This window comes from Danio rerio, chromosome 3 (genome assembly GCF_049306965.1).
Source record: "Danio rerio strain Tuebingen ecotype United States chromosome 3, GRCz12tu, whole genome shotgun sequence".
Lineage (NCBI taxonomy): Eukaryota > Metazoa > Chordata > Actinopteri > Cypriniformes > Danionidae > Danio > Danio rerio.
In genome coordinates, this window is record NC_133178.1 from 40,564,188 (window position 1) to 40,591,364 (window position 27,177).

General features: G+C 32.5%; 1 protein-coding gene across 4 annotated transcripts in view; it reads left to right on the top strand.

Moving 5' to 3' along the window:
• The first annotated feature begins 3,053 nt into the window (after positions 1–3,053).
• card11 (caspase recruitment domain family, member 11) overlaps positions 3,054–27,177 on the top strand; it is a 76,851-nt gene continuing 52,727 nt past the window's right edge. For all 4 annotated transcript variants that reach the window (XM_073944926.1, XM_073944927.1, XM_073944928.1 and 1 more), the window contains exon 1: positions 3,054–3,156. The gene's annotated coding sequence lies outside the window, so the exon portion shown is untranslated. The remainder of the gene's footprint in view (positions 3,157–27,177) is intronic.

Consider the following 27,177-nt stretch of genomic DNA (forward strand, 5'->3'; position numbering starts at 1 on the left):
TGCTTCAACACCGAGAATTTAACTCAGATGAATTTGCTGTGTACCTGTGAGTTTCTAGTATACCTAGAAAGAGCTTGATTAGCTGGTTCAGGTGTGTTTAATAGGGTTTAAAACTAAAATATGCAGGACACACCAGCCCTCGAGGACCGAGTTTGGACACCCTTCTCTTATATGAATTCAATGCTCTCATTCATTCATTCATTCATTCATTCATTCATTCATTCATTCATTCATTCATTCATACATACATACATGCATTCATTCATTCATTCATTCTTTCATTCATGCAAATAACACCCTCCTTTAAAATAATGCCTAGCTGACAAAGAACAGTATAAGTAAACGTATATTTAATGTTCATTGTGCATGTATTTCTATGCTCATTATAATTAGCAAAGTGTACACATTAGGCAATGTTGCATTTCAATGATTGAGATCTCTTAGATGAATTCAATGCTATCATTGATTGATTGATTGATTGATTGATTGATTCATTCATTCATTCATTCATTCATTCATGCAAATAGTTTCCTATTTCAACATGAATCCTACCTGACCAAGAACAGTATGAATAAACATTTATTTATTTATTTGTCGTTGTGCATATATTTAAATAAGGATATATTTATATGCTCATTATAATTAACAAAGTGTACACCCTAGGCAATGTTGCATTTTAATGATTAAGATTTCATATCTAAAATAATTCATTCATTCATTCATTCATTCATTCATTCATTCATTCATTCATTCATTCGTTCGTTCATTCATTTATTTATACAAATAGTTGCATAGTTTAATATGAATCCCACCTGAATATATGAATAAACATATATTTTATTTAATGGTTATTTATAGAATACATTTATATGCTCTTTGTAATTAACACATTAGGCAATGTTGCATTTTAATGATTGAGATCTATCTATGAGTTTAATGCATGCATTCACTCATTCATTCATCCATTTTGACAAATGTAATATAAACCCAACTGTATGTAAACAATGCAGTTAAAAATAAACTTTTTATTTTATGTCATGCAAACGCTGAGTCAAGTTAAATTTAAGCCATGTTAAAATAGATTTATTTTAGTTCCCCTAATTTTAGTGGTTTAAAAAAAGAACAAAAACTGTCCCCAAGGCAGCACGTTGCAACATTTGTTTAACTATTTCCATAAACAAATATTTTGAGGTATGCATTTGCATGTTCTGTACCAAAGACTTCATGATGAAACCATCTAAAGTGAGTGAGCAACAGTTCCTCTAAATAACAGATGAGCACATATATAAAAACTTCAAAACGCAGTATATATTCCTCATTTATATACAACTTTATGTCTACAATATTTTCATGACACTTGAGCCATATTTTATTCATGACACTTTGTTCGCTTTTCGGATCTGATAGCTTTGGAAAAGAAAGATCTTTTTACAGCTTTTGTGTTATTAGTGATTTAAGATGAAACTCTGATAGGAGGCTTTCAAAACTGTGTCAGTGACTCATTAAGATAATTGTTAGAATAATTAAGATCCACATTTGGGTTTGAGTTATAGACAAGCAAATTAGGCTATTCAGTCGGTACAAATAGCATGCTGTGGCAAAGGCAAAAGATGACAACACTTAGACAATGATGGGAAAATAAAAACCGAGAAAAGGCAAACTAGAAAACTACAGTGTTTAACTGGAAATGTGGTTAGACAATTAACATATAACATACATTTTTACATTGTAAGTGAATTCAGCAGTATTATTAGATACACCGAGTAATGACATTTTTTATATTTTTCCAGCAAGACAGTGAAAGAAAATAATTTTGATGCCCTTTTGAGTTTGTACCTTTTTGAGTTTTGAAACTTTGTATCTTTGACTTTTCATTGACTTTTTTTTCATTGTAATTTAAATATAAATCCAATTACACTTTTAAGTGTTTCTTTACTTGCACTTTGCACAATTACAATCACTATTTTTAAATGCTGTTTTTTGCCATAATGAAGCCATAAATATCCACATCAGCTGTGTTTACAAAGATCAAAGTCTACAGTTGTATATAGAGTGATATAGGGATATAGATTTCTCAAATCCCTTTTATAAAACACTGAACTGTCAAATAAATAAATTAATTCGAGAAATAAATAAACAAGCAAGCAAGCAAACAAACAAACAAGCAAGCAAGCAAGCAAACAAACAAATAAATAAATAAATAAATAAATAAACAAACAAGCAAATAAACAAGCAAGCAAACAAACAAACAAACAAAAAAACAAGCAAACAAACAAACAAACAAACAATAAATAAACAAATAAATAAGTAAACAAGCAAGCAAACAAACAAACAAGGAAACAAACAAACAAACAAGTTTCATATGTTCTCCTTGCATTCGCGTGGGTTTCCTCTGGGTGCTCCGGTTTCCCCCACAGTCCAAAGACATGCAGTACAGGTGAATTGGGTAAGCTAAATTGTCCATAGTGTATGAATGTGTGTGTGGACGTTTCCCAGAGATGGGTTGCGGCTGGAAGGGCATCCGCTGTGTAAAACATATGCTGGATAAGTTGGTGGTTTATTCCGCTGTGACGACCCCAGATTAATAAAGGAATAAAGCCGACAAGAAAATGAATGAATAAATGAATGATAAAAAAATAAAAACAAAAATAAAAATAAATAAATAAATAAAGAGGAAGGACCAAGAATTCTGAGCCTGAGTTGAATCAATGTTCAGATTTTATGTTCTACAATTACATGCAAATTAGCTCATATTTAATTAAACAAGGCTTCCTTTGCATATTTAAAAACTTGTAGACTACATTTGTTATCCTTTATAAAATCAATCAAATGTGTAAGTATGGGAAAGTGATAACGAATTTTACACTATATTCACCTGCCATGTCAGTGAGACAACAGGTCAATAAGAACAAAGTGCCATAAAGTTTCATGAGTTTGCTTTGCTGTGGGACTCTCACTATCAGTGACGCTCGAGCGTTACAGCATGTTAGCTCCGCCCACAGCGCTTTGACTGACAGTTTGCTACTATGAGGCTCAGGTGAAATGATCCTGCCAGTCTTGTGAGTTGTTGCGACAGTTCAGCTGTTTGAAGCACAGGCGCCTTCAAGTACTATAATGGACCGGTCGAATTAAACCCTGGGAAGCGATCTTTCACAGGTAAACAACTTTTCTTTCTTGCTAAAGAGGAAAATGATTTGTAAATGGTCGAATAAAAAGTTGAGCCGTGATAACAAACTTTTCGACGCACGTCAGAGTCAGACATGCATAGGAAACCGATCCGTGTCAAGTGTAGTATCATACGTATAATACTCAGAGAAGTCAAAATTGTGTTGTTTTGGACATGGTGAACTCTTTATATGCTTATGCCATGATTTTGAATTGTTTGTAAAGTCATTTTTTATGCGCGTTTCTCTTGTTGTTAAACTGAAGATATGCTACTGTATGTATATTATGGTTGTCGTCTTATTTAATAACTTCATAGTTGTCTTCATTTATTAGTGAACATCCCTGTTTACAGTTGTAAAAAGCAAATATAGGATATAAAAAGTTAAATCATAGTTTATCATGAGCAGCACTAAATATCTGATGCTAGTTTCCATCGCTCATTTTATTATGCATGCTGTGCACTCTCACTGAAAAGTCGATCATTGAAAGGATCATGCACTGCTGCATTAATCTGACACCATTAATCCAGGGACAATGAGAGGTGTAGATTGTTCTGCAGTTTATTTGGCACACACTGTCCAACTCAATCTTTCTCTTTGAATCTCAGCTTGTTGCTTTGGTCACACTTTGCAATAAAATTTGCGTTAGTTATTGGAGGTTAATGAATTTACTAACATGGATTAAGACCAATACTTGTGCAGCATAAATTTATTAATCATAATTCTGTATTGACTATATGCATCGTTAAAATCCAAAGGTTGTGCCTGTTAACATTAATTAATGCACTGTGAATGACTAACAATGAGTGCCTTTATTTTCATCAACTAATCTTAACAAAGATGAACAAACTGTAAATACTGTAATAAATGGATTATTTATTAACTAACGTTCACTAATGTAAACTTACTGTAAAGTTTTACTGTTGCCATTGAATTCCTAAGAAAACACATGCAATTACAAAAACACCAGCAAATTAAGAAAAGATCTTAGTCATTTTGACAGAATATGTGTTGCAAATTCTCACAATGCTTATAAATTAAGAAAAGATGCTGCATTTTCTCATGCAAATAGAACAGAACGGAAATGTTTCAAGGGGTTCCAAAATCATGATGGACTCATGCTAAGTGAAGTTGTATGCAATCTTTGAATTTTTTTTGGTTTATTTTAACATCCTGATTACACAATTTCCTTCTCTTTTTTATATTATTATCCTAAATAGCCATAAACTAAATTGCCAGGTCTATCACATTTTAGGGTCCCCTTGAAACATTTCCATTGTGTTCCGTGTGTTGAGAGAAAATGCAGCCCTTAATCTTAATTTGTTTGTGAGGATTTTCAACACATATGCTGTCAAACCAATGGAAATGTTTTCTTAATTTGCTGGTGTTTTTTGTAATTGCATCATCAAGCTCTCTTGGCTCTCCTGTAGATTAAAACAAGAACTGAATATTTATAACACAATGTCCATTATTTCACAATCACTAATGCAAATAATGTAATTAATAACTTGCTAAAAAATTGCTGTTACCATAGATTTCACCACTAGCTACTCCAAAGTGCTTTCATACTTTAAAATTTGCAGATGTTTGATTTATCAATACTAATTTAATCTGAACATCTTGTACCATACAAAGTGCAAGTAATAGCATAACACAAGCAAATATTGTTGACATTGGTTTGATTAAACATTAAAGAATCTCAGGTGTCTGTTTACAATCCTAACTTATAAACAAATGAAAGTTTGATTACTGAATATATTTAAGGAGGCAGCAATTACTTTAAAACCCAACTAATAAATATACAAACATATTTTGTTATATTATATTTCCCCATTTAAAAAAAATGTATGGGCTCATTTTTTCTTAATTTGTTGAAATATGTTAGTATTAAAACATTACTTACTTAACACTGTGAAATGTATTCAGTTTAGCAGACACATTTATTTGTAAATAATGATATAATTTTTTAAAAGCTCATAATAACTTTCCCAATTTTTTGTTTTATTCTTGTTCAAATTAAAATGTGAAAGAACATTTGTGTAATTATTTCTTTAAAATAAAGTGATTCTAACAGTAATTATAATAATATAGCAGTTAATAATAATAATAATAATAATAATAATAATAATAATAATAATAATAATAATAAAAAATAAAAATGACAAAACATCAATATTTAGTTTTTTTTTAATGGGTAGTCTTCAACACACTTGAATTTCTGTGAGTACATGATATGACAATACTTTTTTCTTACATAAAATGGAAAAATGCTCAATAAAGTGACTTTCTGAGGAGCTCTGGAGCTGAAGTTCATGTCCATACATAGTAAATTGAAAACATTCACACATCCTTAAAAATTTGAACTTATTTTATACAAATTTTGAATATTTAAGAAGATACAGATGACCAGAGTCATATTTAATTTATTTTTTTGTGCACAAAAGTGTTCATGAAGCTTCATATGATTACAGTTGAACCACTGAAGTCACATAGAATGTTCTGACAAAATATTTGATTCCTTTCTAAGATTTGAACTAGTCTGGACCATTTCTGTACATTTCTCTTTCTTCTAAATTATTATGATTATCATTATTATTTTATAATGTAAAATGGAGAAATGCTTAATAAGGTGACTTTCTGAGCAGCTCTGGAGCTGAAGTTCATATATAGCAAGTTGAAAACATGTTAAAGCATGTTAAAAAAACACCACACATCTTTAAATATTCAAACTTACTTAATTCAAAATCAAAATACTTGAGAAGATATAGATGACCAAAGTCATATTTACATTTCTTGTGCATAAAAGGGTTCATGGAGCTTCATATGTTTACAGTTGAACTTCTGAAATCACATGGAATGTGCAGTATATTTGGTTCCGTTCTGAGCTTTGAATGAGGTCAGGACCATTTAAGTCTCTGGTGGACGAGAGAGCTCTCTGATTTCATCTAAAATATCTGAACTTGTGTTGCGAAAGGTCTTATGAGATTGGACTAACATGAGTGTGAGTACCAATAGAAATATTCCTTTTTGTTGTGAATTAATCCTTTAAGTACTAGTATAAAACAACACAGCTTTTGATTTATGACTCCAAAACTTGCAGCATAACATTCCATTTGACTTCATTTGTTACACTTTTTCTAACATCCTGGTAATCCCATGGCCTCATTAATCCATTCCCTAATAGGACTAAAGGTTTGACCGGTTGTTCAGCTGAATCAGACCGGTCTGTTAGTGCCTGAAGCCATCAGGCACTGCCCAGTAGTTTGAAAGCTATCCCAGCTCAAATCAGCTCAGACTGTTAGCATAATAAGGCACTCCCTTATTACTGACTATGGCGTTCCTTCTTATGAAATTCATGATGTGAAGGTATCATGTGACCATTCATAAATGAGACAGAAAAGGTTTCATTATGCATGTTTAACAGATGTGCAGATCTGACCTCATATTTGCCTAACAAACTAAACCTCATGTCATGGCATGGGATTACTTAGATAATGACTTGGACTTATGATAAGTTCCTGTAAAGCTTTGAAAGCTGATAGCTTGCTCTTTAACAATAAAATTAGTTTGATGCCTTGGCTTGTTGATTTCCTTGCCTTGGGCTTTGCAAGTTCTGTGATGTTTTCCTAAAACTTCATATACAGTAGCTCTTAACCTCCACTCCCAGTAGTTTGTGCAGAGAAGGATGTAAATGCTTCATGTGAATTTGCATCATTGCAGAACAGCAAACAGTAATTCCTTATTAATAATTACAATTGTTGTTGGTTTTGTTTTTTACATATTTATGAGTGAATGTATTTGTAAATCAAGTTTAAATGTGATCAATAATTCAGGCTATAATTATTTCATAACATGTTTTAATCATAGATAGGCATGGGTTGATAACCGGTTTTAAGGTTTACCGCAGTTTTGAAAAGTCAAGGTTTTAAAACCGTTAACATTTTCTGTTAAACCGTTCCTATGGCATTTGTAAGTTTTATAGGATTTTTTAATGTGTTTTTTTAAGACATTTTTTTCCAGTCTATGATTCAGGAAACATCTGAAAAACAAATATAAACCAACATCCCGCATGTAGAGCTGAACAGTGCAGTGGCTTACTTTACAGTATGTCCAAAGATAATAAAGATATCCAAAACTGCCTTTTCAAGTTGAAATAAATCTGTTTTAAAGTAATCAAGACAGCAGAAGTCATTTAATATTTGCTGATATTTATTGTTTCAAAATATTTTAAATGTTAAAAAATATATACCATGTTGAAAGGGGAAAAAGTAAATTTTTTTACCCAGATTTTTAAAAATAATATATTTTAGAGCAGTAATTGCAATACCGTGATATTGTGAAACCGAGGTTATCATACCATCAGAATCTTATACCGGCCCATGCCTAATCATAGATATGATAACATAGCATGAATATATTCATATGATATACTGTACTCTGGTTGATAATGCACACAAATGAAGTGTCTTACGATTGCACTTATTAGTGGGTAATGATTATTAAAAAAAAATTTATTTGCAAGAATGAACATATCAGAATGGTATTTTGGTTTTTTAAATGTAAAAAAAAATACTAATTAAACTTTGAAATCAGTGAGACAGTTTTAAAAATAGTATGGGAAATTATAAGACAAAAAGAGAAAATGGCACTAAACTTGTTAATTATTGTTAAAATATAGATGTAAAAATTTTAATGCAAAGGTAGAAACACTCCTAACAAACTCTAAAACATGTGGTGTCGTTAATATGTTTTATTAGAAATTTCATGTATTTTTTAATGCACATTTACATGTGTTATAGAGTTTATAAGTAAATCAAAATTATTAAAGCCGAGATTTTAAACATTGTAAATTGAGATTTATTGTAATCATTTGAAATTATTTATCAGTGTTTTTGTAGTGTTTAAAATGGGATATTTCTTCCATGCTGCATATATATATATATATATATATATATATATATATATATATATATATATATATATATATATATATATATATATATATATATATATATATATATATATATTAGGGTTGTAACAATATACCCGTATGATGGTCTACCACGATTTGAATGTGCACGATTATCATACCATGAACAATTGCATATCAACGGTATTAACCCTTAAAGACTGAGACAGCCACCCGCGGCTAAAAATAAGTATTGCTCTTAAATGTTTAATAACTTTTGATCCGCTGATCCGATTCATACAATGCAAAGATTGGCGTAAAGAAGAGAATCTCAGCTCTCCAGTGATGTACACATAACATTCGTAGACTTTCAGAGGCTCCAGAATCAGTGCGGTTACGTCATCAAAATTTGACAACACTGATTTGACAAAGAAACGCTCGTCACTGTGTCTCCGGACAAACCAGACATGATACATTGATGCATTGTCCCTCCTCCATGCCCAGATTGGTTCAAACTCGCTATATCACAACCAATAAGCATAGGTTTCGCTTTTGTTTGTGGACCAACACTGAGCTTTTTGAACAACACGGAATGAGAGATAAATAAATAAAACGCAAAAAAAAAAAGTTTTGCATGAAATAATTCTCATACTAAGTACTTTTGCATGCACAGCAGCACAGAAACATGACAAAACAGTGACACAGCAAAGACGAACTGCTGCTCTTGCTGTTTTCAAAAGACGCAAATGAAGGTGCAGCTGTTTGTCTGCATTGCAGACAACCATATCCAAATCCATATCCACAGACAACCATATCTATGCTGGCACATAAAACCTAAGGATGTTCCATACTGAATCTAGTTTCGTTATGTAACTATTTATAGTATAGTAAATATTTATATCTATTTTTTTACTGAGGATTTGCACCATGTTTATTTGGACTTTATTTGGACTTTGACACATTATTTATTATTTTCTTATTTTTTTTATTTGTTCATTGTAAGTGGTGTTGTGTATAGTAACTGAAAATATATTATTTGGAAAAAGTAAAATTTGCTTCACTGTTCTATTATTTTGTAACATTTGTAACATACCGTATACCGCGAAACCGTCAAACTGTGGTATTGTTTTAGATGATTATCATACCGTAACAAAATTCATACCGTTACAACCCTTATATATATATATATATATATATATATATATATATATATATATATATATATATATATATATATATATATATATATATATATATATATATATATATATATATATGCAGCATGTCCAGCAATGAAAGAGTTAATATGCCACAGTCTTACAGTAAATAATCCTATAAGGAACTGCAATGTCCTAAATCTGGTTTCCTCAGATATTGGAAACATCTGATCTATAAGTTCACAAATTGTGCATGAAGGACACATTATTGTTATTTGAGTTCAGTAAGCACTTTCTGGAGACCACTCCTTTTGATTTGCCATTTTTTTGAGGAACTGAAACTAAAATGCAGTCTTTAGTTCCCTATCAAGAAATCCAATGTCTGTGTCCACAGTTTTTCTGTGACTTCAGTTTAATTATAAAGTTTCTTAAAAAGACAAGAGGATATATATATAAAACCTTTAAAATAAATAATGTAAGTACTGTATAATACCTAATCAAATCCAATTTACAATCAAAACATAATTATATTAGAATTAGAAAGTAAATGATGACAACGTAGTTTGATTATGTTCTGAATGTGATATGAATGTTTTATATTATACGTTCAATCTGTGGCATATAATAGCAATGTTTTTAATGTCTTGCTAATAAAACTGTATATGACTTGTAAATTCTAAAGCTTTGAAAAATCATATTTCATGAAGAGATTAAAAGGCATTTCTGTGTCTATGTTTTTACTGGTTGAACAAGAAAGCATTTCACCAGGTGTTTAAATTATTGAAATATAATTAGATTAAACATTTTGGTTCAATATAGATTTGAAGTCAGAATTATTAATATTCATGTGATTAAAAAATATTTTTCAAATGTTTCCTAAGTGCTGTTAAACAGTGCAAGCCAATCTTCACATTATTTCCTAAATTATGAAGTCTTTTTTATATTTACCTGCAATGAAAACTGTTTTTACATTTGAAAAAAAAAGTATTATTAACCCCTTTAAGAAATTGTTTTTTAATTAACTACAGAAAAAACTGTCCAATGCTATAATAACTTTCCTAATTAATAACTGAGTTATAAGCCTATAAATTGCACTTTAAGATGAATACTAGTATCTAGCATAAAAAACAGAACATAATCATGCTAACAAAAATAAACTATTTATTAGAAATTAGTTATCAAAATTATATGTTTAAAAATGTGTTTAATAAAATCTCTTTGTCAAAAAGCAGTTAGGAAAAATGTAATAAAAAGTGTAAAATTTAAAAAAAAACACTTCAATTGAATTATGACCTAAATTCTGACTTCAACTGTATGTCTAAAATAAAATGATTAGCAAGAATGAACATATCAGAATATTCTATGGTGTTTTAGTTTTTTTCTAATGTAAAAAATAGCCAATTACAGTTTGAAACAAAGGAGACAGTTTAAAAAACAGTAGAGCAAGAAATTATAGAGCAAAAAGAGAAAATAGCACAGAACTTGTTAAATATTGTTAAAATATGGGTGTAAAAAATAGATGCAAAAGTAGAAACACATGAAACAGCAAATATTAAATGGATTCTAGTGGTGTCTTTAACATGTTTTATTAGAAATGTTATGTACATATTTTTAATGTGCATCTATGTGTTGTAGAGTTGATAAGTAAATCATAGTTATTAAAACTGAGATTTTAAACATTGTAAATTGAGATTTATTGTAATCAATTAGACTTAAGTATTTATCAAATTAGTGTTTAAAAAGGGATATTTCTTCCAGGCTGCATATATATGTCTAGCAATCAAAGAGGTAATGCATCTAACCAACTTACAGTAAAGAACAATTAAATTGAATTCTGATTTAAATTCTGACTTCAACTGTACGGGCTCTATTTTGATGATCTAATCCAAAGCTCAGGTTGATCTCAAACTCCCCCGCTGCTGAGACCAAGGCGAACTTCCTAAGAGTAAGACATTAGAAAAAAGATTTAGGCTTATTTGATCTATAATATAGAACACATTTTGAATGGTGGGAGGAAACCCACGCGGACACAGGGAGAACATGCAAACTTTGCACAGAAATACCAGATGGAAGGACCCAACGCCTTTGGTATTCTTGCTGTGAGGCAACAGTGCTAGTCACTGGGCCACCGCCCATTCTGGATAAATGTGGAAGAGGGGAGGAGGGGGGTTTCTTCTAGACGAAGATAGAAAGGAAATGAGAATATATATAGTGACTTGGGATCCTTTGATTGGAGGATCATGATCAGCTAATGTGGACCAGCTGGGTCATTACTGAGCACACGCTCCTCTCGAAATTACTTTAAAATTAAACTTTACTTAAAAAATTATATGTATGTATATGTATGTTATATGTACTTTAACTACTCTGTTTTCCTTAAATCTACAGTTAGGACTTTATGTGTTTCATTTTTATTGTCTAATGTTATTAGCTAAGTAGTAGTGATGGGAAGTTTAGAGCTCCTCCACAAATTTCAGACAATATTAGACAATTCACTGCAATAAACCAGTAAAAACCGGTTCTTTTACACTACAATGTGATAATGTAATGACAATCCTCCCATGTTAGGAATTGACATATCAAAAATATGTAAACATCGATCATAATTTCAGTCAGTTAAAACATCATCGTGATCTGAAAAGTTTCTTACAGTTAAGTTTTGCTGCCCAAATGAAGCATGATTTATTATTTAAATTCCATTACAATTTTCTGTTATTAAATGAACTTGTTGTTGTTTCGCCAAATCCTCTCATTTCAGCCCTAGGTTTACTCAAGCTGCAGCTTCATCAGTTTCCAAATCTGATCTCAGTGTACTGTTCTAGCAATACAGTCTTATTTTAAGTCAGAGGGGGTATCAGGCATGCTATAAAGTAATTTGTGGATAAGTGCTTACTGAAGTCTCAAACCATTTCAAATGATTCAGTTCGATTTCACTTTCAAAGATTCGGTTAAAATGAATGATTCATTCGCATTCGGTCATCCCTACTAAGTAGAATAATCCGACCCATGATTTTCATCCAATCAAAATATGCACAGAAAGAAAATATACACCTTTTAAAATGCAGCAAACATGTACAGTGTTGTAGCTTTAGAAGTGTCTAGGAAGACATAAGATAATTACACGCAACTGCCAGGAGACTTTTGTGACTGCATGTCACTGATGAGAATATGAAGGATGCATTACAGGATGTTTCGTTTTCAACACATGTATTTTATACTGCATGAGCTTGGTTTTGTGGTGCCAACTGGCAACGTCACAGCTAGATCTTTGATGTACACAGATTTCATATTGTAGTCTATGAAAGGCAAATAATTTAACTTACATTTAGAAACACCCTTGATAGAAAAGGGCACTGACAGATTTTTAATTTAGGGTATAAGGTGGAACATTTTTACAGTGTAATATTCACTATACTCACTACTCTTGACTACTTTTAGAAAGGCTATTTACTCATACTTTTAGTAGTATTTAGAACTAGATACTATAACTCTTGCACTACATCTTTTGGCAAGTAATGATACTTTTTCTTGAGTCTGATTTTCCACCGCTAGATGAAAAGCATGCCATGTCAACCACACCTGGATGAGAGAGAGTAGAAAGCTCCTGTTTCTGTACGGTAAATGTCATCAGATTGGCTCTTAGGTTCATGCGCATGGCATCATCTCTCACAATGGTGGAATTGTTAGTTTGCTGGAGCTCGTATCCGGTGCCGAGCAATTGCATTACAGCTGGAATGTGCGGACAATGAATTTGTTATGGTTCACTTGAAACAACCACAGATTTCTGTCATCGATCTGGGCGAGTAGCATTTTTTGGACATCTTGGTTACATAGAACTGTCATCAAGTTTAATCTGAAATGTGGTCTGTGATTTAGGGCTGCATTCTGCCTGTCCAATATATTCATAAAGAAGGCTTGTTTATTAATTAGTTTGTTTTTTATTTGTGATTGTTACTTTCTTAATATTTTGACAGTAAAGAGGACTTATGTTACACTGTCTGATTTGTCTGCCCAGTTGCAGCAGAAGAAATGTTTTAAGGGAAACTTGTTTGAAAACACTCATTATTCAGCTCAGTTTGATGAGATCAGATGCATTACAAAAGGAATCACTTCTACAGAATAATAGTAATGTCATATAAAACTTGTAAAATAATATGAATTAAAAGTAAAATTGGGATTTTGTAATGCTGGATGAATAAAACAGTCATTTATTTTAAGTAAAATACAGTAAAATAAGACTATTGTAAATCTTTATTTTAATTTAAAAGAAATTTTTAATGTTTAATAATTTATTCCTGTTATGCAACACTGAATTCTCAGCATCATGACTCCTGCCATGAGGATCATAGCTTATAAAGTTGATTTGTTGTTATTATTATTATAGTTTAAAAAAAACAATACTGAGAAATGTTACTTGTATAATTGTTTGTTCAGTAGAAAAGTTAAAAAACACCATTTATTTAATAAGCAATACCAATTTGCTGCCACTATAATTCAGATTTAGATTCTCTATTGTTTTATTATGATAACAAAATTTTCTTGTGATCTTCACACAACAACAATTTTTCTCATGATCATGATGTTTAATTTCTTGTAATCTCAGCAAAAGCTGTTTTCTTGTTATCACTACACTGTAAAACCCAACAGGCAACTTTATCAAATGAAACGAGTGTAGTTACCTCAGAATTGACTAAAAGTTAATTCTACTCATTTGAAAAAAGTTTTGAACTTGAGTTAATTAAATACCTCATTAATTCAACTTAAATGAAGTAAGTTCACAGTACTCATTAGGATTAGTTTTTGAACTTAAATTGTTTATTGCAATCGGTATCCTTAAATTATTTCAGTTACCTTAACTTTTTGGGTTTACAGTGTACTTTCATTTTTATTTTTTTTTTATGTTTAATTAATTAATTTATTTATTTGACAATACTACAACTAATATGCTACAGCTAAAATAGCTAATAAAACAGCTATAATAATAATAATAATAATAATAATAATAATAATAATAATAATTATTATTATTATTATTATTATTGTTATTATTATTATTGTTGTTCTTGTTGTTATCAATGTTGTTGTTGTCGTTGTTATTATTATTATTATCATTATTATTATTATTATTATTATTATTATTATTATTATTATTATTATTATTATTATTATTATCATAGCTGTTTTATTTGCCATTTTAAGTTTAGCATAATAGTTGTCCAATTCTTGTTATATTGCAGATTGAAAAACAAGAAAACATGCCTGCTACAACATGCAGCAATTTTAGCAATTAACAAGATCTAATTTTAGCAATTAACACATCTTCCCTGTGTAACTTAATGATTGTGTTTAATTGGCAAAACACTTGCCAAGTGATCTTGTAAAAAAAGCAACACATTAAAAGGATAGTTCACTCAAAAGTAAAAATTCAGCCTTCTTTTATAACCTGGTTGACTTTCTTTCTTCTGTTGAACACAAAAGATGGTAATTTAAAGAAAGCTGGAAGCCTGTAACATTGACTTCAATAGTAAGTGAATGGTTGCAGGTTGTCAGCTTTCTTCAAAATATCTTCCTTTGTGTTCATAAAACTCAAAAAGGTTTGGAACCAATGGGGGCAAGTTCATTTTTTGTTGAACTCTGCCTTAAGCATGAGCAATATAATAATACCCTATGACTGCAAACACTCATGTTCATGATTACGTTCATTCATTCATTTTCTTGTCGGCTTAGTCCCTTTATTGAAACTGGGGTCGCCACAGCGGAATGAACCACCAACTTATCCAGCAAGTTTTTACCCAGCGGGTGCCCTTCCAGCCCCAACCCATCTCTGGGAAACATTCACATACACTCACTCACACACACACTCATACACTAGGTTAGTTAGCTTACCCAATTCAATTGTACTGCATGTGGGGGAAACCGGAGCACCCGCGAATGCAGGGAGAACATGCAATCTCCACACAGAAACGGCAACTGAGCCGAGACTTGAACCAGCGACCCAGCGACCTTCTTGCTGTGAGGCGAACGTGCTACCCACTGCGCCACTGCGTCGCCCTATTATAGATCATTATTTACATTAATAATACCTTACTGTTTTATACCATTTTACAGCAGAGATTCTGTCTGGGACAAAATAAGTTTGTTGCATGTATGAAATAGATTATAAAGAATGATGAAGAGCATGCTTTTGCTTTTAATGCATCTATGTAGCAATTTTATTTACAATCACTTTTGAAAAGTGAGTCCCTGCAAAAGCTAATGCATTATGAAACACTGTATACTTTGCATTTACTGCTTCTAATCTAGCACACCCTCTTGTAATAGAATATAAATAATAAGCAGAAATGACTAAGTTGATAACTCGAGAAAACAACTTATGATATTGAGGATATTGTTATAATAATGAGAACACATTTTTTAATATGTCACGATTACAAGAAAGCAAGAAAGAAATGTATGAGAAGGACTTCTGTAGAATAGTGCTGAATAAAATTAGACATTTAAAAAATCTTTAATGTTTATATGGTAATATATTTGTCTTTGTTTGTTTACTTTCTGAAAATGTATAAGTTATTAGTAATTTACATTCGGCTGCAAAATGAATGTCAAGTAACACTATGTTCATAAGATCATTTAAAAAAAGTTCAAGCAGGAAGTGGTCTTACTGATTGAGGTCTAAATGGTTAAACTTCGGCGAGGCTTAAAGAAAGGGTTTAACCAAAAGTGAAGACTGGCAGCTTCTTGTACCCCAAATATTTCTCTCGTGTTCCTCTGTTAAGCACAGTAAGCTACAGATTGCCCAATGTCGGAGCTTTTAAAACAGCAGAAACCATACAAAGGCATTATGATGCTGAACATCTTCTCCTCCATGGTTCTCCTACCTCAGCCTTGGTTGTGTATAGCATTCTAATATAGTGTGTCTCTGCAAACATGTCTATCATTTGTGTGGGATTCTGATACATCAACTGAATCAGATTACATTTATTTCCAAATTATCCATTGTTGCCCATGAGCTTTATGGACAACATTTGTTAGTGCATGTTTTTCCATTTGTGAGCCTCTTAGCACCCGTTCTGTTTCTCCCAGGGCATTTTGTAGTTTGCTAAATAATAAAGAAAAGTGAGTAGTGCATGTTTGAAATAGCATGAGGGTGCTTTAAATGATTTTCATTATTGGGTTAAACTGTTCCTTTAAGGAAGTAGCATTCTGTTGTTCTAATGCAATGCATCCTATCTTGTTTTTAATCTGACAAAAGGGCTATATTTAGTATTCTCATCAACACAGTCTTAATTAGGTCAAATGTAAGCTTTGATCCTGGTGTTTACATTGTAAAAGTTTGTAAAATTTGTAAGTCCCCACATCAGCATTGCTGTTTCACTTTCACACAAAACAGCTTGGTGCAGTTCCTCTGAACTGTTAGCTGAAGGAGCAGGGCTGCAGCTTATTGGCTGATGAGGTTTGTGGCTTTTTCTAAAATCGGTCTTCCGCTGTCTTGGTTTTACTCTGCTCTTTAGCATAGCTAAAATCACTCAAGCAGGGTCCCACAGGGAAAGACAGCAGCGCAAAACAGAGCTGAACAACATGTAGCAGTAGCGCACAATTTCACTGTTCTTTGTTGCTCAGTGAACTTGAACAAATAACGTAAATGTTTTTTCTATTAAATAAAATATTCACAATCAGGTTTAGTATTATAAACAGAATACATATAAGAAATATATTAAATGAAAACTGACATATACCACTGTTCTGAGATTTGGGGTTAGATTAAAATAAATAATTCAGCAAACAATTAATTTAGCAAGTTTGTGTTCAATTGTTCAAAAATGTATAATGTTACAAACTGTTTTCCAATTCAAATATATGCTTTTATTGACCTTCTAATAATTAAATAGCCTGAAACGCTATATCATGCAGGAAAACTGTTAACAACATTAATAGTAAAAGGAAATGTTTCTTAACACCAAATTAGTTCATTAGAGTAATTATTGAAGGGTCATGTTTTTTATTAAATACATGCATCCTCCATGAGCATAAGACACTTACCTAAAGAAAAAATTCCAAATGTGAGATGGATAATTAATAGAAAACTGTCTGAGGTTTAAAATCTGTTTGTGCCATTGTGTGTCTGTCTCAGCGGTCAGCTCAGATTTCACAGCAGTTTTACATTATTCGGGACATGACGCAAATGAAACATGATGAACTTGCGCCATATTTCTTTACATCTACACATTCAAAATGCATGCAAAATACATACAGGATAAATTGACTGCATCATCAGCAACAACAACAACAACAACAACAACAACAACAAAATGTATAAAATAAAAATACCAAGTTATCTGTGCATCTGGACTTACAGTGAGTTTCAGACAGGAAGTCTTTTACCACTTTAACAGATGTGGATACACTAAATATTGGCCTAGGTGGAAGTTGATCTTCTTATAATCTGTATTTAAATATACTGCAGAATGAGTATCACTTCTGCTGTGCTTCTTTAAATGTGTTCCCAACATTTCTCCTTTTATGAGGCCCAGTTCAACACCTGCTGATGAAATGAGGAAGTGAAGAGCGTCTCTCTTACTCACTTGCTCCAAAATAAGTCAAGAGGAAATCTGTTCAAGGTATAAGATGGGGTGGGGGTTAAGGGGTGAAGGGGGGAGGGGGGGGACTGCGTGTTTGTGTGTCTGTCATGGTGAACCGCTGTACTTGATGCTTTATTTCTGATTTGGCTGACTCACATCCTGACACGAACGCAAAGCCAGTGTGATGAATGACAGTATATCGTCGAAATCTGTTAACCAGTCTCTGAAAAATGTGAAGGGAGAAACCCATAGTTTCCCAAATAGCAGTGAGGTTATGGGCCTGCTCTTGCTGAAGAGGGGGCGTTTTTGTCGTGGGAGAATACGCCCTTACTTGCTTTCATGTCTTTACTTTTCCACTTGTTGATTTAATACAAGAAATGTTTTTAGATCATTTCAGATGCGGTTTTGGCTCATTTTTTTAAAGGTGCAGCAGGTGATTGTCATCAGAAACATTAAACAAAGTGTCTTTACATTCCAAAAGTAATGATAAAAGTAAATGATCTAAATAAATGTATATGTATTTTTATATTTTAGGTAAGGCATCAGACAAAAAAAGTTCGTGCAATTAAATATTGTCAGGCTGATATTTCCCATAATTCTGATAAGTAGCCCAAACTGTCTTTAAACAAATTTAGAACTGTACAAATTTGTTCACCTGCACACAAAAGAAAGTAGTAAAAATAAGTGCTGAATCAAAACTTTTTAAAATCCTGAATCAATATTGGAGTATTGGAGGTAATGTTAATGTTTTAAAACTCTTTTAGTCACGCAAAGCTTATATAGATTGTGTTGTTTTACGAATGGGTTATATGCACAGAAGTTTTGGTCAGCCACTGAAATCCTCCGGCGATAGATTAATGTGACTATTTTCAGTTTCATAAGTCCTTTTACAGCATTGATAATGTAGATTTTTATTTAGTTTAACAACAAAACATAAGCAAACTGCACTATTCTGACTAGCCTGCTTTACTGAGGTGAAGTTTTATATTCATATCACATTGGTTCATTTTTGAGCAATGACAACCTGTGACATGCTCCATATTGTTTACCATACTCTCAATATTCGGTCTGAAATAGCATGCAAGTATGGTTTAGTAATAAGTAGGGATGTAACGGTATCAAAATTTCACGATACAGTAATACCTTGGTATGAATGGCACAGTACGGTATTTATTGAATCATTTAAAGGAAAAACAAAACTATTGAAGAGACTCAAAAAAAGTGCTAGAATGTTCAGGTTACCTCAACACTGAACAGATCAATGACATACAAATTATCTATTTGTAAACTTTCAAACAGGAACTTAAATTATTCAATTTTAATAACAAAAAATATTAAACCATGTAAAAAAAACACCACTCGAAAGGACAAGCCATGAGTGAGATAGAGGGCTCTTGGTGGTACAAGTCAATGTCTCCATCAATCTGAGCAGTGTGCTGTGTTCTGCTGTCCCCTTGACTAAAAGAATCCCCATCATGTTAGTCGTATTCCCCGACTTGTATTTCAGCACAGTCTGGCAGTGCCTGCATACCCTTTTTTCTGTCACCTTTTCTTCTTTCTTGTTTCTTTTCAGAGAGAAACTGAAATGCTTCCACACATCTGATTTAAAACCCGCTTTAGGTTCGACCATTTTTAGTTTTTTTTCTTTGCCGCTACTAACAGCACCCTCCATTTCTGCATTACTGGATCTGTAGCGACAACAGACCGCAAAGGATTATGGCCACACCTGGGCTGATGAAAATTGTAGTTTCCGCTACCTCCCATTCGCTCCATTCGCCACCAAAAGACCTTTGTAGTCACAACCACGGTAATATTGAAAGACATTGCTATTGCGGTATGACGGTATTTACAATATTGTTACATCCCTAGTAATAAGTGTAATTCCTGCACACCGCCGGCCAACCACTAAGCATACAGTAGTCACTTTAGGAAAAAGCTTGTGAGAAAGTGAGACCAGCGAGCCTTGCATGCATGAAATATTGTGCATTATGACAAGTTTTGCTTGCTAACTACACAACTGAAAACGTGCTAGATATAACCTGGTTTTTCATTGGGAATTGTAGTATTATAAAGTACTATAAAGTTTTCTAACTGGTGAATGACATGATCTAGTGCGTCTCTTTCATCTTTAATGTGCACGTTCAAGATTTCAGGAGGCGTGGCTTTGCTCAGCAGTGTTTCAAAGATATTATGCTAAAGCATTAAGGCAGATCTCCTACTGCACCTTTTAAAAGAAGTAATTAATTATTGACTAATTACATTATTGAAGATGTATTTCAATTTTGGCTGGGGAAGTGAACACATTATTATAGCATTCATGCATTAATTCTAATTCATTCATTCATGAATTGCTCAATGGGTCACAGGAGGGGTGGGAAATCTAACAGTACTGGCTTGCAATGGAGCTCGTTACATCGTCTCAACCAATGAGAAGATTTGGAGTGGACCTCAAGAAGGGTTCACCTCAAATGCAGATCATCGTGTCACTAGCTCTAGTTTGCTCATGGAATGTTTTTTATTACAAGATAAGTTAAATTACTAGAAATTGTGATTCAGGTTTGTGAACTTCGTAGTATTTCTACAATGTACCTATATCTGCATATTGGCATTACCTTTGTATGTAATTTACTCACACAAATATTAATTTTGCTTTTGGTGTGAACATCCCCCAGAGATTATCATATTTGCAGAAGAGTCGTTTAAATTTTAATTGCTTTACAAATTACTATGTCTGAAATGTAGTCTGTAATCCTCAGCAAATAAACAAAAAATTATATTTCATTCCTTTAAATTAGAGTCAAGCATGGCCATTAGCTTTATGGAAAAAAACTTGCTTAAGCCTTTTAATAACAAACATAACATTCTTTAGTTAATCAATAGAATAACTCTACTAAACAAAGAGAAAAGCAACTTAATGCAATGTCATTCGCTTATTTCTTACTTAATTGTTTCTTAAGCTTGTGCATATGTCTGATAAATGTACAATTCTTTAATTGATTGAACAATTACTCTCTGCTCTAAATTGTTTTATACATAACTGTAGAATTTTTTGCAGTATTTAAACCAAGTACATTAAAAGAAACTGTAATTAAATTGCATATCCGGGATCATTTCTTCTTTCCTCTGACCTTAGATGGCCTTTGCCTTTGTCACTCTTAAAATGGCTTAAATTTGCAGTTCTTCCTTCCCTTTAATGCAGAAACTGTCTTTTTGGGTCTCTCACCCACTGATGTCTGATAAAATGTCTCCTGTCTGATTCGGATGGGGAAGTGAAGCCAGTTTGCGCTCACATACACAGCCATTTTTGAACCTGAGGGGTGAAAGTGAAAGGACAGATGTAGAAATGGAGTCTGGGATGATAGATCCACAGGAATATGCAAAAGCATGTGTGGGCATATCAGTGGTAATGGTTTGATTTCATTTGCAAAGGCCCATGGAGCACTGGAAAACAATGCTGGTATTATGCAACAGAAGGGGAGCGATTGCACATTCAACGTGCCTCTTGTACACAAAATGTATGCAAAGAAATTCAATATGCAGATACTTGTTAACACATTGCTGCATGATAATTTACATTTACGTCCCACTGAAAATGTGAGAGGTCACAAGCATGCAGGAATTTCTTTTTGCGGTGGGATTGAATTGGCTTACAGGTCAGAGACAGAAACAAAGTTACTCTGTATTGTCTTTTTCAAATAGACGAGACATCAAAGAATTCTTACATGAGAAATTGTCATTGTTAATCCAGTCCAGGCTTATTAGAAATTAGAAGCCTTAGCCTACATTTTTGTGAAATATAAAATATATTGCTCCAGGTACGTTTTCGTAGCACATTTCAGATGGGATCACTTATGCCGAGATCAAAATTGCATGATTGTAGCCCCGATTTTGACTCGCCGACAGGTTTTGAGAAATTGCTGACAAATGTCTGAAATAGGGCTGCAACTAACGATTATTTTAATAATCAATCTGTTGATTATTTTTTCAATTAATTGATGAATCGGATAAAAAACCAAAGAAAACCATTCACTTCCAACTTTTTATTCAAAAAAGCTCATCCCTGAGCTGTTATAATAATAATAATAATAATAATAATAATAATAATAATAATAATAATAATAATAATAATAAAATTTAAAACTAAGTAGTTTTGTCATGTTTCAATCAAAATATCTAAAACAAAAAATTTTTAAATCAAGATACATACAAGACACATGAAATAGCATAAGAAATTATGTCCTGTTTTCTGAAAAAATACCTCAAAATTAAGTGATTGTTTACTTAAAACAAGCAAAAATATTTGCCAATGGGGTAAGAAAAACAATCTTATTGAGATATAATCCAACCAAAGTTTTAAGCATCACTAAATTTTCTCATGCCATTTTTCTTGTCTAGTCTTGATTTAAGATTTTTATAGATGTGAACTAGAAATGAGATGAATTATTATTATTATTATTTTTTACAGTGCAGCTATACATGACATATTGAAAAATAAATGATCCAAAAAATCAGAGTGAATAAAAACTCTTTAGTCTTTCAATGCAAAGTAACTATAACACCGCTGCTTTACTTCTTTACTTACTCTTAGTAATTGATTTATATCAATTTAATCGATTCGTTGTTGCACCCCTAGTCTGAAATCACAGGCAAATCAGTGCTCATTCACGTGAGTAACAATCACACACTGTCAACAATGAGCAATTCAATCACAGAGAATCACAGATGAGTTACCGACACCCATGAGATATTTGGCATGCTAAATATCTGGACCTGTCGGCAATTCAAAATCATGCCTTGTGAAATATGTTCTGATGAAAAATAACATCGATGACTACTTACAGCCAATGAGAGAGCTGTATTCACTAGTATGGATACTTATGGGTTAGCGGGAGGTTGGGGAGAAGTTAATATAGCCTATTTTCAGTTTATTTGGACCTAAAAAGTGAAGGAAAAACTAGTGGAAATTTGACAGCAGCAGCCGTGTCTGTTTGACGTGTCATATGAGCAATACCACAGCTTGATCAAAAAAGAAAAAAGTTGAGGAGAAATTGCTAATTCCGTTCAAAAGCCAGGTGAGCAAAATATTCCCTACCCCACAAAAGGCTTCTTTCTCATTATTTAGTTAATAACAAAAGATTTACTACTTGACTTTGTGTTGTTTCCATGTCATTTGCCACGTTTTTGGTTGTGAGATGTAGTTTGTGGACCAAGACTATGTGTCAGCGATTCTTTCTAAAGTCATGCAATGTGAAACCACCTTTCGCAGATCCATTCTAGATTGTAAACACAGCACAGACGGAATAAAACCCCAGCATACTGTACCTGTGAACATTAGGATGTGAAAATAGGGGATACTGACTGTTTTGAGGATTGCGTAGGAGGGGCAATGGAGCCTGTAATGAGGAAATCCTGCCGTTTTTACATTTATTTCAAAGTGTTTTTATGCCTAAATAGAAGCACAGAACAGATTCACATTTAAAAAAAAGGGGCATCCCCTGGTGGTTCGGCAGTATGGGTTGCGCATAGGGAGAATCGGCTCTTTGATGTTTATTGCCACCCTTCATAGAAAGATAAAAAATACGGAAGAAATACGAGAAAATACCTTTACGGAATGATATCAGAATTGTAAAATACAGGAGAATCCCAGGAAAAACGGCAAGGTTGACAGGTATGTACCCTAGATAGCCATGCAGTGTGAAAACATCTGTGACATGACTTTGAAAATCTAGCAGTTTGAACTCTGCATTATTGTATGTTTTATTGTACGTTTCAGATATATGTCTTCTTTGCACATGTTCACAAGAAGGCCTACTGACGTAAACTCTTGCTTTAACCCAACTAATAGTGTTTTCAAAATTCAAACATGAGAGAAAAGTGCACTGTATGCCATATCATTTTACACTGATTTCAAATAGCTTTTAATCCAAATTCAAATGTTCTGCATCCCTGTACGACACTGTACAAAGTGAACTACTGAGCAAACTGAACACACCAGAATAGTTGTCCACATGGAGATAGACAGGCAAGCCAAACCTATTCAATTATAAATCTTAGACATCATAAAGGTGTCTTGTGGTATTTATTTAGTGTTGTGCAAAGAATTGCATAAAAATAATCATCTATTCATTTCTAATATGCCCCTGTAAATATCATTAGTGTGAAAGGGAACAATGGTCTTGGTGTCAAACTGCTCTGTAACTAGAAAGTGAAGTCAAACATATGCTTAAGTACATTTGTCCAATGTGATTACATTTTTCCATTGAGCCTGTATTGCATTTATTAGTTTAATCGTGATTTAGCTTCTTACAAAAATGGTGAATATCTGAGTAATCGGCTGGAATTGTATGTGCCTTGTCACTATGATACAGTGTGTGATGAGCATGTCTTATGAATGCTCCTAAACGTCTTAATATGTGTAGCGGTTGTTTCTCTGTCTGCATTGTGTTGTTGCTGTTATTAAAGAAAGAAATCCCACTTAGATCTGGTCGTGCCAAGGTGATTTTTAAATTGCTCTCCTCCAGACAATTCACTGTCGATCTGTATGATAAAATAAATTACCAGGCAATCACTCTGCAACAGTTGAGAGTCTTTTTAGCCTCTCCTCTCAAAAGACATTGCTGGAAAGAGCACAAGCTCTCAATTTACACTCACACTTACTGTACAACATACATAAACAAGAAATGTATACTATCACACATTGCAAATAGAAATACTAGTAAAAATAATAATAATACTAATAATAATAAAATAATTATCTTCCTTAGATAAAAATATATTAATAGTTATAATTCAGAACAGCATTACAGAACAGAATTAGGATTTAGGATTAGATATCAATTAACATACCTGTTTGATAAAACAAATTACCAGACAATCGCTCTCATTCTGTAAGTGTCAGGTAATCACACAGCTAATAAATTCTAAGCACATAATAATGCAATGTACATCATGTTCACATATTACAAAACATCTTTAGTGTGCTTACTAAAAGATATTTACACATACATATATATTTATACATATTCACCCATTTATATATAAAAACACACATTTATATGTTAACTCATGCATTGATTCCATTGAATTGACAGAAAATAGGTATGGATTTGTGTTTCAAATAAATTATGTTACTTTGAACGTGAAGATTTTTTATATTATGCTTAATCATTATATCATTGTCCAGAACTTTCTAATTTACAGTTTTTTTTTTTGTTTTTTTTGGGGGGGACAATCTGGCCAACCCTATCTGAATTGATAAACGGAAACCCATCTGAAGCCCTGACAGAGGTTGAACAGTTGCTAATTTTTCCTAAGCTTTTAACTACAAAAATACTTCACTATAATCCTTTGTGTTCCAACTTCATGTACCATTCCTCATGACGTCACAACCTTTGATTAATGAGCACATCTTGTGGTTGTTCACCACAGTGATGAATTGATTGTTATTTACGTCAAAGCTTTTGTCCAAACTACTTTGGAAATGTAAGCAACTGTTGTCAACTTTGATAAAAATTAAGATAATCTGGAGATGGGGCAGCAAGGTGACTCAGTGGTTAGCACTGTTGCCTCACAGCAAGAAGGTTGCCATAGTGTGTGTGTGTGTGTGTGTGCGCGAATGTGAGAGTGTATGGGTGTTTCCCAATACTGGGTTGTGGCTGGAAGGGCATCTACTGCGTAATTTATGCCGGAATAGTTGGTGGTTCATTCCTCTGTGGCTACCCCTGATAAATAAGAGACTAAGCCAAAAGAAAATTAATTAATTAGTTAATTGATCTTTAGATATTTACTAATATTTATCTGAGAAATTTTAGATTTAGTTTTGTTTTTTGTTTTTTTGTTTACAAAACATATTTTGGCACTTTTTTTATAGATTTGTAATTTTTTGGGGGAGATTTTGGAGTTAAACTTTTTTTTTTTTTTGAAAGTTACTTTCAAAATTTAGTGATTGCATTTGAAATTTCTAAACTGTAAACACAAATGTCATTGTTTTTGTCTCCCTTCTTATAAGAAAAACTTTTTTTTAGGTCCGTGCTCCACAGTATTCAAAATGTCTCACATGACCCTAAAGACTGAAGAAACAATGCTGAACATGGACTTTGCTATCCCAGCATATAATTACATTTTAAAACCCTGTTTTTGATGAGCATAATAGGCTTCTTTCCAAACAACAACAAAATAAACATTTTACCAATCCCAAACGTTTGAATACTAATGCAAGTAAGGCAGTAGATTGAAGTGTTTTCTAAAGCATTAACAATGGCAAAAAGAACCAATCAGCATTGAGCTTGAGCCAACATCGATTAACATTAACATTAGTCAATTTCTGCTATTAAAAATACAGTCATTAAAAACACAGGCTAAAACAAATGATTTAAAAATTGTAAAAAAAAAAACAAATAGACATGCAGGATGAAGATGAACATTTCATTTAGTCTAAGACCCAATGACACAGGATATATTCCTCTATGCTACTTTTATAATTGGAGTATGTGCATCAAAAATGCAAGATTTCATCATTCATTTGAGAAATGTACTCTTACTACTTCTGGATTACATTTGAATTACTTTTGACCTACTTTTAGTTTTCTTTTTATTACTTATTTTAAATATTTATATATATATTTTTATCTCAAATTAATTTACTTGTGATTTAAACAGCTCTTCTTTATTGTAAATGTTCAAAACATTATGATATTCATGGTTTTTCCTTCGGCTTAGTCTCTTTTAATCAGGGGTCGCCACAGCGGAATGAACCGCCAACTTATCCAGCATATATTTTACACAGCGGATGCCTTTCCAGTCAAGACCCAACACTGGGAAATGCAATATTTCATCATTTTCACCCTTAATTTGTTGGACATTTATATTTATTAAAAAATCTTTGATGACTATTTACATCCACATATTTACAAAACTCTCAAACCTCATTTATTTTTAATAATAATTTTATGATAAAGAACTTAATAATGGATATTGTATACTCCCCAAAAATAACTTGATGATTAAAAGTTCTGGTAGGTCTGAATCATAAAAAAAACCCAGAAATGTGCGCACATCTAAAAATCTCGAAGGCAGGTGCTCGGTCAAAAATAGACACAGTAGAAAAAGATCAAAAGAAAATCGCCACACTGCCACTTTAGCTCTCAAAAGTCCTTTAATATCACTCACAACATTTTGACCTACATGGTTTTCATCAGGTGAAAGGTCGGAATTACGTCTGAATGTATAACAATGTCCAAAAATCTATTAAAATGGTCCTCAAGTGTGTTAGTTCCTTGGTTGAGTTGACTGACCTGGTCTGCTGGATCGATTGTGTAGCTGAGTCTTCTGTAACGTGAAGTGACGCTATACAGGTAACAACAGGGGTG